This window comes from Dromiciops gliroides, chromosome 6, assembly GCF_019393635.1.
Source record: "Dromiciops gliroides isolate mDroGli1 chromosome 6, mDroGli1.pri, whole genome shotgun sequence".
Lineage (NCBI taxonomy): Eukaryota > Metazoa > Chordata > Mammalia > Microbiotheria > Microbiotheriidae > Dromiciops > Dromiciops gliroides.
The window spans coordinates 29534395-29547919 of record NC_057866.1 but is presented as its reverse complement, the minus strand read 5'-3'; the positions used below and the strand labels follow the sequence as shown (position 1 = coordinate 29547919).

The window sequence follows — 13525 nt, the reverse complement described above, 5'->3', positions numbered from 1 at the left end:
AAATCTCCAATTCCTATTTACCTGTATTCTTTACATTTGTAACCCACTCCCCTATTTACTCAATCCAATGCCATCTCTAGAGATTCCTCCTTGGAAGGATTACATATCACTGAGAGAGTGGAAACATTCGAATATAGTATTCCATTTTTGAAATCTTTTATTAATTAGAAGTAGCAGAGTAGAGCAGACAGTGAGCTAGCCACAACGACCTAGGTTCCTTTGTTGTCTCTAAGACATACTTAGTGGAGGTGGCACAGTAGATAAAGTGCCGGCCCTGGATTCAGGAGGACATGAGTTCAAATCTGGCCTCAGACACTTGACACTGTGTGACCCTGGGCAGGTCATTTAACCCTCATTGGCCTTCAAAAAACTAAAACAAAAACAAAACCATACTTAGTGGCTATGTAACCCTAAACAAAAAGACAACATCAACATCCCAGGTAAAACTCTCAGATTCGGTTTCAGAGCAAGGGCCAATCTGCATTGGCAGAGGGACTATCTTCACTTTAAGTCTGTATACCACATAAAATTATATAACAGATAAAAAAGACATCTGTTCAAATGCTCTGAAGGCATCTCCATCTGACAGATATTTAGAAACCAATAGGAAAGATTTAGGGACTTTGGAACACACAGATTCTGGTGAAGAACTATTACTCATTGCAAAAGCCCCATTGCTTTGATTTAATCAGATACATTAATGAAAATACTGGTGACTGCTGAAGTGAGTCACTCTGAGTAGATATGATTTGACAGAAGTAGTCAAGTAGGCAAGTTTACCCTCAGATGTAGTATCAAGAAAGAGAAGAGTAAGTGATAGAGACAGAGAGACAAAGATGGACAGAGAGACAGACAGAGACAGAGAAACACAGAGAGAAAAACAGAGACTGAGAGAGACAGACACACCCCGAGACACAAAGTCAGAGACAGACAGAGACAGAAAGAGAATGTAAAAGACAGAGTAAAAGAGAGACAGAAGCAGTCACACAGAGAAATAGGGACAGAAATACAAAGTGGGAGATTCAGAATAACCCCTAGTTAATTCTAGGGATATTGGACCTTGGGTTACCTTTTTCTCTTCCCCACTGCTTGTTCCATTCTTTATAGCAGTGCCCATTCAGACTGCACTAAAATTCAGCTTATATGTATCTGGATACAACAACCATTATACAACTATATATGTCATTAAATCAAATTAAAAGGAAGTAGGAAATTCCTTAAAATGAGCAGAGTCAGTTCACCAGGCATTAATGAGGGAGGGAAGAGGGGGTGGGAAGAGGGGAAAAGCAATAAAGTGTCCAGGTCCCAGGAATAGTGACACTCAGGGGGAAAATAGTAATAAGAACAACAACACAATTTTGTATCAGGATCTTACTCCTTAGACAGGTCAATGAATCAAACAAGGTTCCAACACTTCATGATTATATTTAGTTTGGGGTGGCATTTTTAATTGCTGAATTGGGAATCTTCATTTGCAATTGACCAGATGGTAATTCTAGGATCCCTTTATGTTCTAAGAGAGTCAATAGTTTCTGAACTTTCCCTGGCCCATAGGATTTCTACCTTCCATCATATTTCAGTCTCTCCTTCCAACTTTTGGAAAATTATGGTTCCCATTAGCCCATCATCCAATATGGGTCTATACAAACACACACATTCACACACATGCACATTCCTGCTCTCACAAAACTTACAATCTACTGAAGCATTATGACATTCAAACAGACTAGTAAGTGAAAGGTCATTTACTGAGGGGGAGGAACATTACACCTTTAATATGTGTGTTTAGTTTGTGATGGGGATCTGAAGTAGTTTCCCATTAAATGTGGTAACCGAGTGTAACCTTGAAGGAAAATTGAAGATTTTATGGTTTTCATCATTTTGCCCAGACACTTTCTCTCCTAGGATACACTTCTCTCCCTTCCTTCTTCCCTTCCTTTCTTCCTCTCTTCCTCTCTGTCTCTGTCTCCCTCTTTCATAACAACATACACACATGCATAAATACACACAGAGAGAAATACAGTTCTGTATTTTAAAATGGACTCTTTCAAAGACATGTATCACAAGAGAAAACACAAATTATTCAATCTTACTCCAGTTTGTTTCAGAACTGAACTTGCCAAATTTGAAAACACAGTCTATTTCTCTTGACATAATTACTCTGTCAAGTAATCAAGACTTGTGAAGTGCTGCTACTGCTGCTGTGGACTTTACAGAGGACCTCTGGGGTTCTCCAAAATATCACTCCATCTATAGGAAAGTGGAATTCTATGCATACCATTGTCACTCTCTTCAGAATTGCTATGGTTGGACAGAAAGACTATATATCACATTGGTCTTCACAGGTGATTTTTACCTGAGGGAAATCTGGAGAGTTAAGAATGTACATTGGAACTCAGTCCAAAGGAAAGAGTTTTCACTTAGCCAGAGCAGGGAGCTTTAGCAATAAAACCTTGTACATTGTATTGTTCATGACTTTCACTTACTTTGGAATTCTACTACATTGTCAGCTCCTGTTCAGGATGAGGGGGTGGGGATGGAGAAGAGATCGTGTCTTACCTTTCTTCATGGCACAAAGAGAATTGGTCTTGGAATCAGGAGACTTAGTTTCAATACACAAGCTTATATACTGGCAGGCTGATGCTGAGAAAGTTCCTTTAGCTTCCTGTTTTGGATTTGATTGTCTTTGGGGTCCCTTTGGACTCTAAACTGTTGATACTATGATCTATGAAATGGAGGTGATAATGTTTGTGCCACCTAACCTAGAGAGTTGTGAGGAAAATATAAACAAGGCACAGTGGAAAAACTACTGGCCCTAGAGTCAGAGGACCTGGGTTCAAATTTTACCTCTGCCACTCAATAACTATGTAACTTAAATAAATGTCCTAAGTCCTCTAGACTTCAGGAACTTTCATGAGTTTCCACATCTGTAAAACAAGGGGGTTAGACTAGGTGATCTCTAAGATCCCTTCTATCTCTAAACTTTAGATTCTATTATCCTAACTACTAAGTGGTGTTCATGTGGGCAACACATATGTATATTTAAATAAATATACTTACAGATGAGGAAATTGAGGCACAGGAAGGCAAGGAAATTTTATATACACAAACACATACATACACTCATAGATACAGACAGATAAATCTATAGATAAGAAAAGATTAGTGTGGCACTTGAATAAGGAAGGAATACAAAATAATGAATCATTCCAGTTATTAAAAGAAAAAAAAATGAAGCCATGTAGAAATGTGTTATGATAAGAGTGAACACATGCATTCTTAAACTATGTATATATATATATGAGGATAACTGTGTTTACAAAGCACGTGAATTATATGATCTCATTCAATCCTCACACTACGCCTACTAGGTAGTTGCAAATGATACCAGCCACATTTTACAGAGGAGGAAGTTGAGATTCAGAGAAGCTGTTGGATTTGTCTGGAGTCATACAACTAGTTAGTTTCTGAGGTATGGTTTGGACCCAGGGCTTTGTGATTCCAAGACTGAAAAATCTACTCACTACATTGCATTAGCTGTTATTAGCACCAGTCATACTTGTCATATTAACTTGCACTTAAAAAGTTAATCTTTGATGAATATCTATTCTATTAATAAAAAAACATGATAAGCCAAAAGGAGATATCGGGTCCCCTCAAAGAAAATGCACAGGTTATGTCAGAGGATAGTATTCCAATTGATGGGCAGTCTAAATGAGGAATCAACAGATAACATTGGTTGATAACATGATTTTTCAGATTCCCTAACAATGGGTGTAGAACTGAAGAAAAGAACAGAGGTTCTTTACCATAGTCCCCTTATGTTGTACATGAGAAAACTGAGGGCCAGAGAGATTAAATAACTTGTACCCAGTTACACAGGTTGGAAGTAACAGCACTGGGATTAGGGAATCATCTGACTTCAAATTATGCTGTATTTTTTTTTCCAAAAAGGAATGCTTTCTTTCTTTTTTTTGAAGTATTTTATTGGGCAGGTAGGTGGCACAGTGGATAGAGCACTGGTCCTGGAGTCAGGAGTACCTGAGTTCAAATCCGGCCTCAGACACTTAACACTTACTAGCTATGTGATCCTGGGCAAGTCACTTAACCCCAATTGCCTCACAAAAAAATATATTATTTTCCAGTTACATATAAAGATAATTTTCAGCATTTGTTTTCATAGGATTTTTAGTTCCAAATTTTTGTCCCACACTCCCTTCTGTCCCTCCTCTGCAAGACAGAAAGCAGTCTATTATAGGTTATATATGCACAATCACATTAAACATGTTTCTGCATTAGTCATCTTGTGAAAGAAGAATCAGAGCATGAGGGAAAAACCTCAAAAAAAGAAGAAAAAAAATAGTCCAAAAGTAGAAACAGTATGGTTCAATCTGCATTCATAATCTATAGTACTTTTTTCTGGATATTGAGAACCTTTTCTATCATGAGTTCTTTGAAACTGTTTTGGATCATTGCACTGCTGAGAAGGGCCAAGTCTATCACCATTGTTCATTGCACAATGTTGCTGTTACCATGTACAATGTTCTCCTGGTTCTGCTCCTTTCAGTCAACATCAGTTCATGTAAGCCCTTCCAGGTTTCAATGGGAAAATGTGAAAGAAGATCCAAGATTTTGGAAGAAAAACTCATTGTTGGACAAAAATTGCTGGGAAAACAGTACAGTAGAAACTAGGTTAGACCAAAATGTCATACATTATATTAAAACAAGGTCAAAATGGGTACATGATTTATTCATAAAGGGTGATGCCATAAGCAAATTAGGAAAGCATAGAATATTTTATCTGTCAGATCAGTGGACAAGGGAAGAATTTAGGATCAAAGATAATATAGAGAGCATTATGAAATATAAAATTGGTAATTTTAACTATATAAAATTTTTAAAAATAAACTTTTGCACAGAACAAACCAATGCAAACAAAATTAAAAGGAAAACAGATGATTGGGAAAGAATTTTTTGCAACAAGTATCTCTGATAATTTATAGAAAATACACGTCATTCCCCAATTGATAAATGTTCAAAGGATATGAACAGGCAGTTTCAGACAAAGAAATAAAAGCTACCTATAGGTATATGAAAAAAAAGTGCTAAATCACTATTGATCAGGTAAATACAAATTAAAACAACTCTGATACCTATCAGTCACAAATATAAAGGAAAATGTTGGATGTTAGAGGGGATGTTGGAAAGCTGGGATGCTAATCCACTTCTGGTGGATTTGTGAAAAGATCCAACAATTCTGGAGAGTAATTTGAAACTCTGCACAAAAGACTATAAAACTTGGCATCCACCTTTATCAAGCAATACCACTGCGAAGTTTATATCCCAAAGACATCCCCCCAAAAGAGAAAAAAGACCTTTTTTTTACAAAAAATATTTATAACAGCTCTTTTTATGATGTCTAAGAATTGGAAATCAAAGGAAAGCCCATAAGTTGGAATGGAATATTATTGTGCTGTAAGAAATGGTAAGTAGAATGATTTGAGAAAAAACTGGAAAGACTTACATGAGCTGATTATAGTTACGTGAGCAGGACCAGAAGAACATTGTGCACAGTGACAGCAATACTGTTTGATGGAGAACTGTGAAAGGCAACTATTCTCAGCAATGCAATGATCTAAGACAATCCCAAAGGACTAATGGTGGAGCACACTATCCACCTCCAAATAAAGAAGTGACATTGATTGACCACAGACTGAAGCATGGCATTTTTCACTTTCTTTAATTTTTTTTCATTTTATTCATTTTCTTATACAAAATGACTGTGGTAATGTTTTCCCTATTTAAACATATATAAGCTATATCTGATTGCTTACTATCTCAAGTAGTGAGGAGAGGAGGAAGGGAAGGAGGGATAAAATTTGTAAGCGAAAACTTTAAATGAAAGTTTATTTATAAAAGAAAAACCAAACAAAAAGCATTGTTTGCACCACAGCCAATAACAGTATCAACAGTATGCCCTCCCTCTTGTATACCAACAAACCTTTAAAACGTTAATATACAAAGAGCTATGCTAGGTGTCAGGGTTAGTAAAATACTCTAGTTTTTGTTTTGTTTTGTTTCATTTTATGTTTGGGGGGGTATATGTATGTGTGTTATCGACACTCTATTAGACTGTGAGTTTTTTGAGAGAAAAGATTCTTTTTCCTATCTTTGGATCCTAGAATTTATCAGTATATGGAAGATAGTAGGCATTTAATAGATGCTATTTGATTAACTGACTCTTACTTTCAAAACCACAGTAGTTTCCCAATATTCTCTACCCACTGAAACTTTAATTAAAACACTTAATGTTAAATAATCAAATGTACCCAACAAATGAATGCACCTTACAGAATATGCAACACCTATGCCTCCATCTCTTTACCGGGAAGAAGGACATGTTTTATCATCTGTTCTCCAGTTAATACAAAAGCATAATTAGTGTGTGTGTGTGTGTGTGTATGTGTGTGTGTGTGTGTGTGTGCACAAGGAACTATGAAAAGGACTGGGGATACAAAGACAAAAGTGAGCAACTTGAGGTGCCTGTATCTTACTGTAGATACAATATATCCACATAAAAATATATCCAGGACCTGGACCAATTATTGCCATTAGCTTCAGTTCTGGTTTTTTTGTTTTGTTTTGTTTGTTTTGGGTGATGCAATTGGGGTTAAATGACTTGCCCAGGGTCACACAGCTAGTAAATGTCAAGGGTTTGAGGCCAAATTTGAACTCAGGTACTCCTAAATCCATGGCCAGTGCTCTATCCACTGTGCCACCTAGCTGCCCCTCTGCTCTAGTTTTAGAGATCAATTAATTCAGAAGCATTTAAGTCCCTGAGAAACTATACTAGGTGCTAGAAAGATAAAGGCAGCATTCAGTTCAAACCCAATTCACGTAGATGGCTAACATAGTCATTGGTGATGTGGAAAGACCATGGGCTTAACAGTCCAAGAAAATGAGCCCAAATAATACCTGTACTATATACTGCTCTATAGTTTTAAGCCAGTCCCTCATTTCTTGAGCCTTGATTTCCTCATCCATAAACTCAAAGTGCCCTTCTTGCTCTTAGCCTATGATCTTATAACCCTCTGGTTGGCTACAGTCATATATAATATAATTTGGAATTTTGAGATCAATATTTGATATATACCTTCCCACTAAATCATACATACACAACTAACCAGTATTTTTAGCCTTTATTTTATGGACTTATGTGGCTTTGGAGAGGCAGAATTCATTTTTTTTACTATACTTTTCATATTAAATGAGTATGGGGCAGCTAGGTGGCACAGTGGATAGAGCACCAGCCCTGGATTCAGAAGGACCTGAGTTCAAATCCGGCCTCAGACACTTAACACTTACTAGCTGTGTGACCCTGGGCAAGTCACTTAACCCCAATTGCCTCACCAAAAACAAAACAAAAAAAATATATTAAATGAGTACTACTGTGAAACATAATAATGTTATACTTCTAATAGTATCCTTCATTCTGAAAGGAGTGGAAATATCAGATGTTGGGAGAAATGTAGGGATGCAGATTAGCAAAGAGGAAGCTTAAGGAACATTGGAGCCCAAGGTGATGGTTTAGGCAATATTTCAGTAGATAGATGACTTTGGAGACTAGAGTGCAAAGAGTTTAATGAAACCAGAAATAAGCTAATTGATATCATGCCTGTTTGTAACTAGGATATAATCTCTCCCCCCCACCCCCTTTTTTCAGGTCTTACATTTATGTGGCTTTCTAGACCTTGTCTTCTCATTGGTAATACATTATAAAGAATGCTGAATTTTTGTTAGAAGGACTATCTTTCAGCCCAGTTCTATATACTATCTGTGTAATGATTGGCAAATCACATAGCCTCTCTTGGCCTCAGTTTCCTTACCTGTATAAATGAAGTGTTTGAGCTTAATGACCTCCTAGGTTCCTTCTTCCTCTAAATCTTATGATTATGCTTAGTGATATTGAAAAATGGGATCTCTTTACTGGTTTATATATAGCCATAGACCATGGAGGGAATGGATTTTGATTTTCAGGAAATCGCAGGTGCTAGCATATCTCCCACTGACAAGATGAACAGTCAGTAGATCTGCTGCTATGTGAGCCAACACATATGGGGCATTATTCATCCCATGTGCTGACATCTCCTTTAAGGGGCAGCATGGTACATTGCAAAGAATATTGACTCTGAAAACAGAGGTGGTATTTGAAACCATTTCTTTTTAGACCCAGAGGTCTTTGAATGCTTATCATCACACTGTATGACAACATAAGGGAAGTACACAACATCTATGGGTGAAACCCCTAAAGGGAAGAACAACTTGACTTGATATTCCATATATAGATATACACAGTTTACTTATCATTGAGGAGAAAAATTAAGGGAAAAAAATTGGAATAGGGAAGATTGCTTTGGTAATTGATGTACATTATCACTCTGGGTTACAGAATTGGGATTTTAAGAGTTAAGAGAAGAGAGATTAACTAAGGATATCACTGCTCTTCCTCTAACCAGTTCTTTGACCTTCATGAATTGGTTAAATGTCACTGGACCTTAGCATCGTCATATGTAAAATGAAGGGATTAGACTGGCTGGTCTGTAACATCCCTTCCAACTCTAACAATATGGATGGAAGCTCTGTGGAGAAAATCCCTAAGAAAAGTAATGTTGAGATCAGAGAACTCTGAGGATGATTAAGTATCAATGCTATCTTCTTAGTATTTAATTTGTCCTATTTTCATTACTGCCACATACTTAGAGGAGATCAGGTGTCCTTTGGGGTCTTTACAGGACACCACATTACAGTCTACACTGTGCTCAGTTCTGTGTAATACGGAGAATAAATATTTCCCATTTCACTTTGCTCTCAAAGATTACCCAGGGCAGAAAACAAATCTGACCAGCTATGGTCCCAGAGGGATGTTGCAGGGTGTGTGTATGGATGGTTAATTTCATTAGGTGACTAATGGGGATAGAGTGAAGGAGACACGTTCCACAAAACCTAAGGGATTCCCCTGCAGTTTCCTTCCTCTCATTAACTATAAATAACATCTTAACTGATTGGCAGATTTCTCCTACAAAACAACCTTTCAGAGATTTGCAACACATCACAGCAACATCATGCTTAGTATGAGATAAGCATGATAAAGGGGAAACGAGTATATTGGTATGGGAACAGCATGGGATACACAAGCAGGGCACATAGACTCATATCTTTGACCTATTATTATTAGCTTTTTACCCTGGTTAAGTTGCTTGCTGATTCAATTTCCCACCAGTTATTTCCAAAGCTGCCTGTGATATGGGGACATCTGGCTGTCCCTGCCTGTCTGGAATACTCTTCCTCCTCTGCTCCAAGGACCACCTGGCTCAAGTTAAGTCCCACCTAAAATCCTACCTACTACAGGAAGCATTCCTTAACCCCTCTTAATTCTACTGCATTCCCACTTTTAGTTATTTCCTATTTTATCCTGTATATATTTTGCTTTGTATATTTTTTTGTTTACAAGTTGTCTCTCCTATTAGGTTTTAAGCTCCTTGAGGGCAAGGACTGTCTATTTTGCCTTTTTTAAAAAACTACAATGCTAGAGGACAGCTAGGTGGCACAATGGATAGAGCACCAGCCCTGGATTCAGGAGGACCTGAGTTCAAAATCCAGCCTCAAACACTTGACACTTACTAGCTGTGTGACCCTGGGCAAGTCACTTAACCCTCATTGCCTCACTCCCCCCCCCCCCCGCCAAAATAATAAAGATAGATAGATAGCTAAATGAATGAATGCATAAATACATAAATAAATAAATAGATAAATAAATAAATAGATAAGCCACAGTGCTCAGCACTGTGCCTGGCACATAGTAGGTACTAAATAAATATTGATTGAATAACAAATATAATAATAATCACAAAATTATCATAATTATATCATTACCCCTAATTTGTCTTGCATATATTTATGTTATTTATGTAGTTGTTTACATGTTTATTCCCAATAAAATGTAAAATGCTTTCAGGTAGGAAAAATTTTTGTTTCTGTGTTTTGTACCACCAGCACTTATATGTACATATAGTACATACGCCAAGTCAAGTCAAGAAGCCTACAGACAATTATCAAGAGTTTACTAAGTGCTGGTACAGCACCAAGCTCTGGAGATACAAACATAAACAGAAAGACATCCCTGCCCTCAAGGAACTTAAGTACTAAGAAGAGGAGATAAAATATAAAAAGGAAGCTAAAAGGGGGAAGAAAGGTTCCTGAGAAGGTATAATGTAGCATGGTAGAGAAAGTCCTATGGAAATGAGTCAGCACTTCAGCCTGGATAGGAATGAATGGATGGTTGTGTAGCTAAGTTTCTAGCTATACTGTCTAAAAATGTAATGAGTGGTCTCCAATAAATTAGAAGCCATAGCAAGAGTTTAGACTTTTAAGCATTTATTAAGGAGCATAAGAATTTGGTGAAGAGAGAGAGAAAGAGGCTTAGATTCAGCTATCTATCTCATGGAGCCAGTGTCCCCTGCTCCACTCCTCCCTGAAGTCCTCGAAAGAGAGAGACAGAGAGAGCAAGACTTGCCCCTTCTTCATCCCACAAGCCTCCTTGGCAAACCAGGAACATCCCGTCCACATACACACACAGCTCTAAGCTAATTGGCTGGTAGCTTTGATAGACAGTACCCATACGAAAACATCACTTCCTGAAGCCAAGGAACTGACCTTCCAAGACACATGGCTTGACCTCAGATGCCTTCTCCTCATGGCGGAGCTTTCCTACAGTAACTCTCCAGTAGGTGGCGTCACTTCAATTGTCACAGTTGGCCTATTACAATTACAATTGAGGTTCAATGAGTGACTTGTCTATGAAGCAGGATTCAGAGGGTAGTTACCACATGAGTTGTTTAAGGGAGATTCCAGGATGAAGACTTTCTTATGGTATAGTAAATTTCTGTTGAGATAAATAGTAGAGAACATTCTGTGGAGATAAATCAGCAATGGTCCCTTTAAGAGAATGGCTTATTTATTAACAACTATTGTTCACCTTTCATTTTGAAGAGGACTGATGGGTAAATTGGATTTGCGAGGCAGAGTTGCACAAAGTCACCAGCCTCACTTTCTCTTCCAGAGTCATCAAGGGCCAGTGGCAATACAAATCTCAGGATGACTGGAGATGTCCCAGGATGCAATGGCTGATGTTGATGTCTTCAATACTTGACCAAGCTCTAAGCTCTCCATAATGCCTGCTCCAACTATCTTTCTGGATGTTGGAATAAATTGCTGTGATCCATCCATTCTGACAGAGCAAGTTTTCACATGATTGGGGTAGATATTCCCCTAAAGTTCTAATGGGTTTAAGGCCTATTGATTACCTTCAACCTGGTTTAGCCTGAGATGTTTTACCAGGGTATGGCTGCTATGCCTGCTACAGTTTCTTGGAGTTACATATGAGAGTGTGAAGGGAGATGAAGAGCAAAGGTGGATGAGAAGCTCTAAAAAAGGCACAGCCATCCCTCACAAAAAGAAATTCTAGTCCTCCCTGAACATCCCTTACAACATTATTAAGAGCTCAATATTTAATAACTGCTTGATGACTGGATGACTTGCAGCACTTTGTAGGGTCCAAAGTAATTCATCCACATAATCTAATTTGATCTTCTTAGCAATCATATAATACCTACCTCAGTAGGTATTATAGGTTTTATTAAATGCATTTTACAGATGGAAAAGATGAGGCTCATGATCGTAAAGTAATTGGACTAAGGTCTTACAACTAATTTTGATCTTCCTGATTCCAAATTAGCACTCTCCACTATCTCTCACTGTCTTGTAGAAACAGTTAAGGAAGAAAAGTGTTGAAAATCCTTAATACATTATAGAAGTATGAGTTGTTATTAGGATTTTTTCATTCCAACAGTATGAATCAGATGTTAAGTCAATGAACCAACAATTTACGACTAAAAGCAACAAAAACAATAATAATTGGTAGCATTTATATAGAACTTTTATATTTATAAAACACTTTTATATAGAATATCTAATTTCATCCTCATAAGAATTACTATAAATAGGTACTATTATTGTCCCCATTTTATAGATGAAGAACTTGAAGTCAGGAGAGGATAAGGAACTTGTTCATGTTCACACAGTTAGCTAAGTGTCTGGAGTAAGATTCGAACTCATTCTTTCTGAATCCATTCCATCCACTGGACCCACTAACTATCAGATGCTATGCTTAGTTCTAAGAATAAGAAATTATATGAAACAAATCCATCTGGATGACCACAATCCAAAGTGGGTCTAATTATAAACAAGGCCATCTTTCCCTAGTGCTCCAAACAAACAAAAAAAAAAGTCTGGGGAATATGGATAAATGAAGGAGGAGGCAATTTCTCCTGGAGAAACCACGTCAGTAGCAGTGACACCATCTGTCAATGGCAGTTTGGAAGAAAGTTTCCTCCTTTGTACTAAAGCTATAGAAAGGAATCTGTGCTCTAGGAAACAATCCATTGGAGGCTAATTTTAATTCAAGAACCAGCAAGTGTCTGCTCATCTCAAATGTAGTTGCTACGAGTAAATGAATAAACAAAATGAATAAACAATTTTTTAAAAAGTAAGAAAACCTACATCTCTGAGATCAGCAGGTGCTAGAAATTACTTCTTTGGATGAAGACCAAGTGACTGAGAAGCTTCAGCAGATGTTCAGGGGTCACAGAAAACTCTCATTGGTGGAAGGAACAAATTGAATTCCCCCAAATCAAAACAAAACAAACAACAACAGCAACAACAAACACAAAAGTGCAGATCCCTAAGTTCAAATTGCCAATCCCTAGACAGAAAAGAACAAGAGGTTAAAAGTAAGGGAGAGGAATTTCTTCAAGCAGCTTGCCAAAATTAGAAACAAAAAGCAGGCAAGCAACATCTTTACAGGGGGACACCTGAAATTGTGCCAAGACCTAAAGAGTACTTGGCTGACAAGAATTTCCCAGCAGAGCAGGGATCAGCTCTGCCAGGCTTTAAGAACCTCAGTGGTGCTACTATAATACCAGTCAGGAACTATAATCATGTATTTTGAAAGTGACACCCAACATGAAAAAGCACATGCTATGGAAAATAAATGAAGGAAAGCATTAGGAGTGAAGGCAGTGAGTTGCAGACCAAGTGACAACCTCTATGACTCTAGGCCTCAGGATCTGCTTCTACTAGAGAGAACTGTCTGATGTAGGAGACTTCCCTTCTAGACACCCCCTGCTTTACCTATTGACTCAGGTATATTCAACTACCTCCTCCAGCAGTAGAAGACTTGATCATTCTCTGCAGCCTGTGCCTTTCACTCAGTAGCTCTCTCTGCATGTATCCACACATGAACATGCATGCACACACATGTATGTATGAATGTATATATGCATGAATACATGCATGTGCATATGCATATAGTATATATAGTGGAGTTTTAAGCAATCAAAAGTGTCCTATCAACCTTAAAGTATGATAGAAATGAGTTATTATTAAGATACTACATTATGTGAAGGGT

At 37.6% G+C, this 13525-nt stretch overlaps 1 protein-coding gene across 4 annotated transcripts in view; it reads right to left on the bottom strand.

The window, feature by feature from the left end:
- Positions 1 to 13525, bottom strand: part of LRRC4C (leucine rich repeat containing 4C) — a 1453400-nt gene that overhangs the window by 996622 nt on the left and 443253 nt on the right. The gene's annotated exons all lie outside the window — the stretch shown is intronic.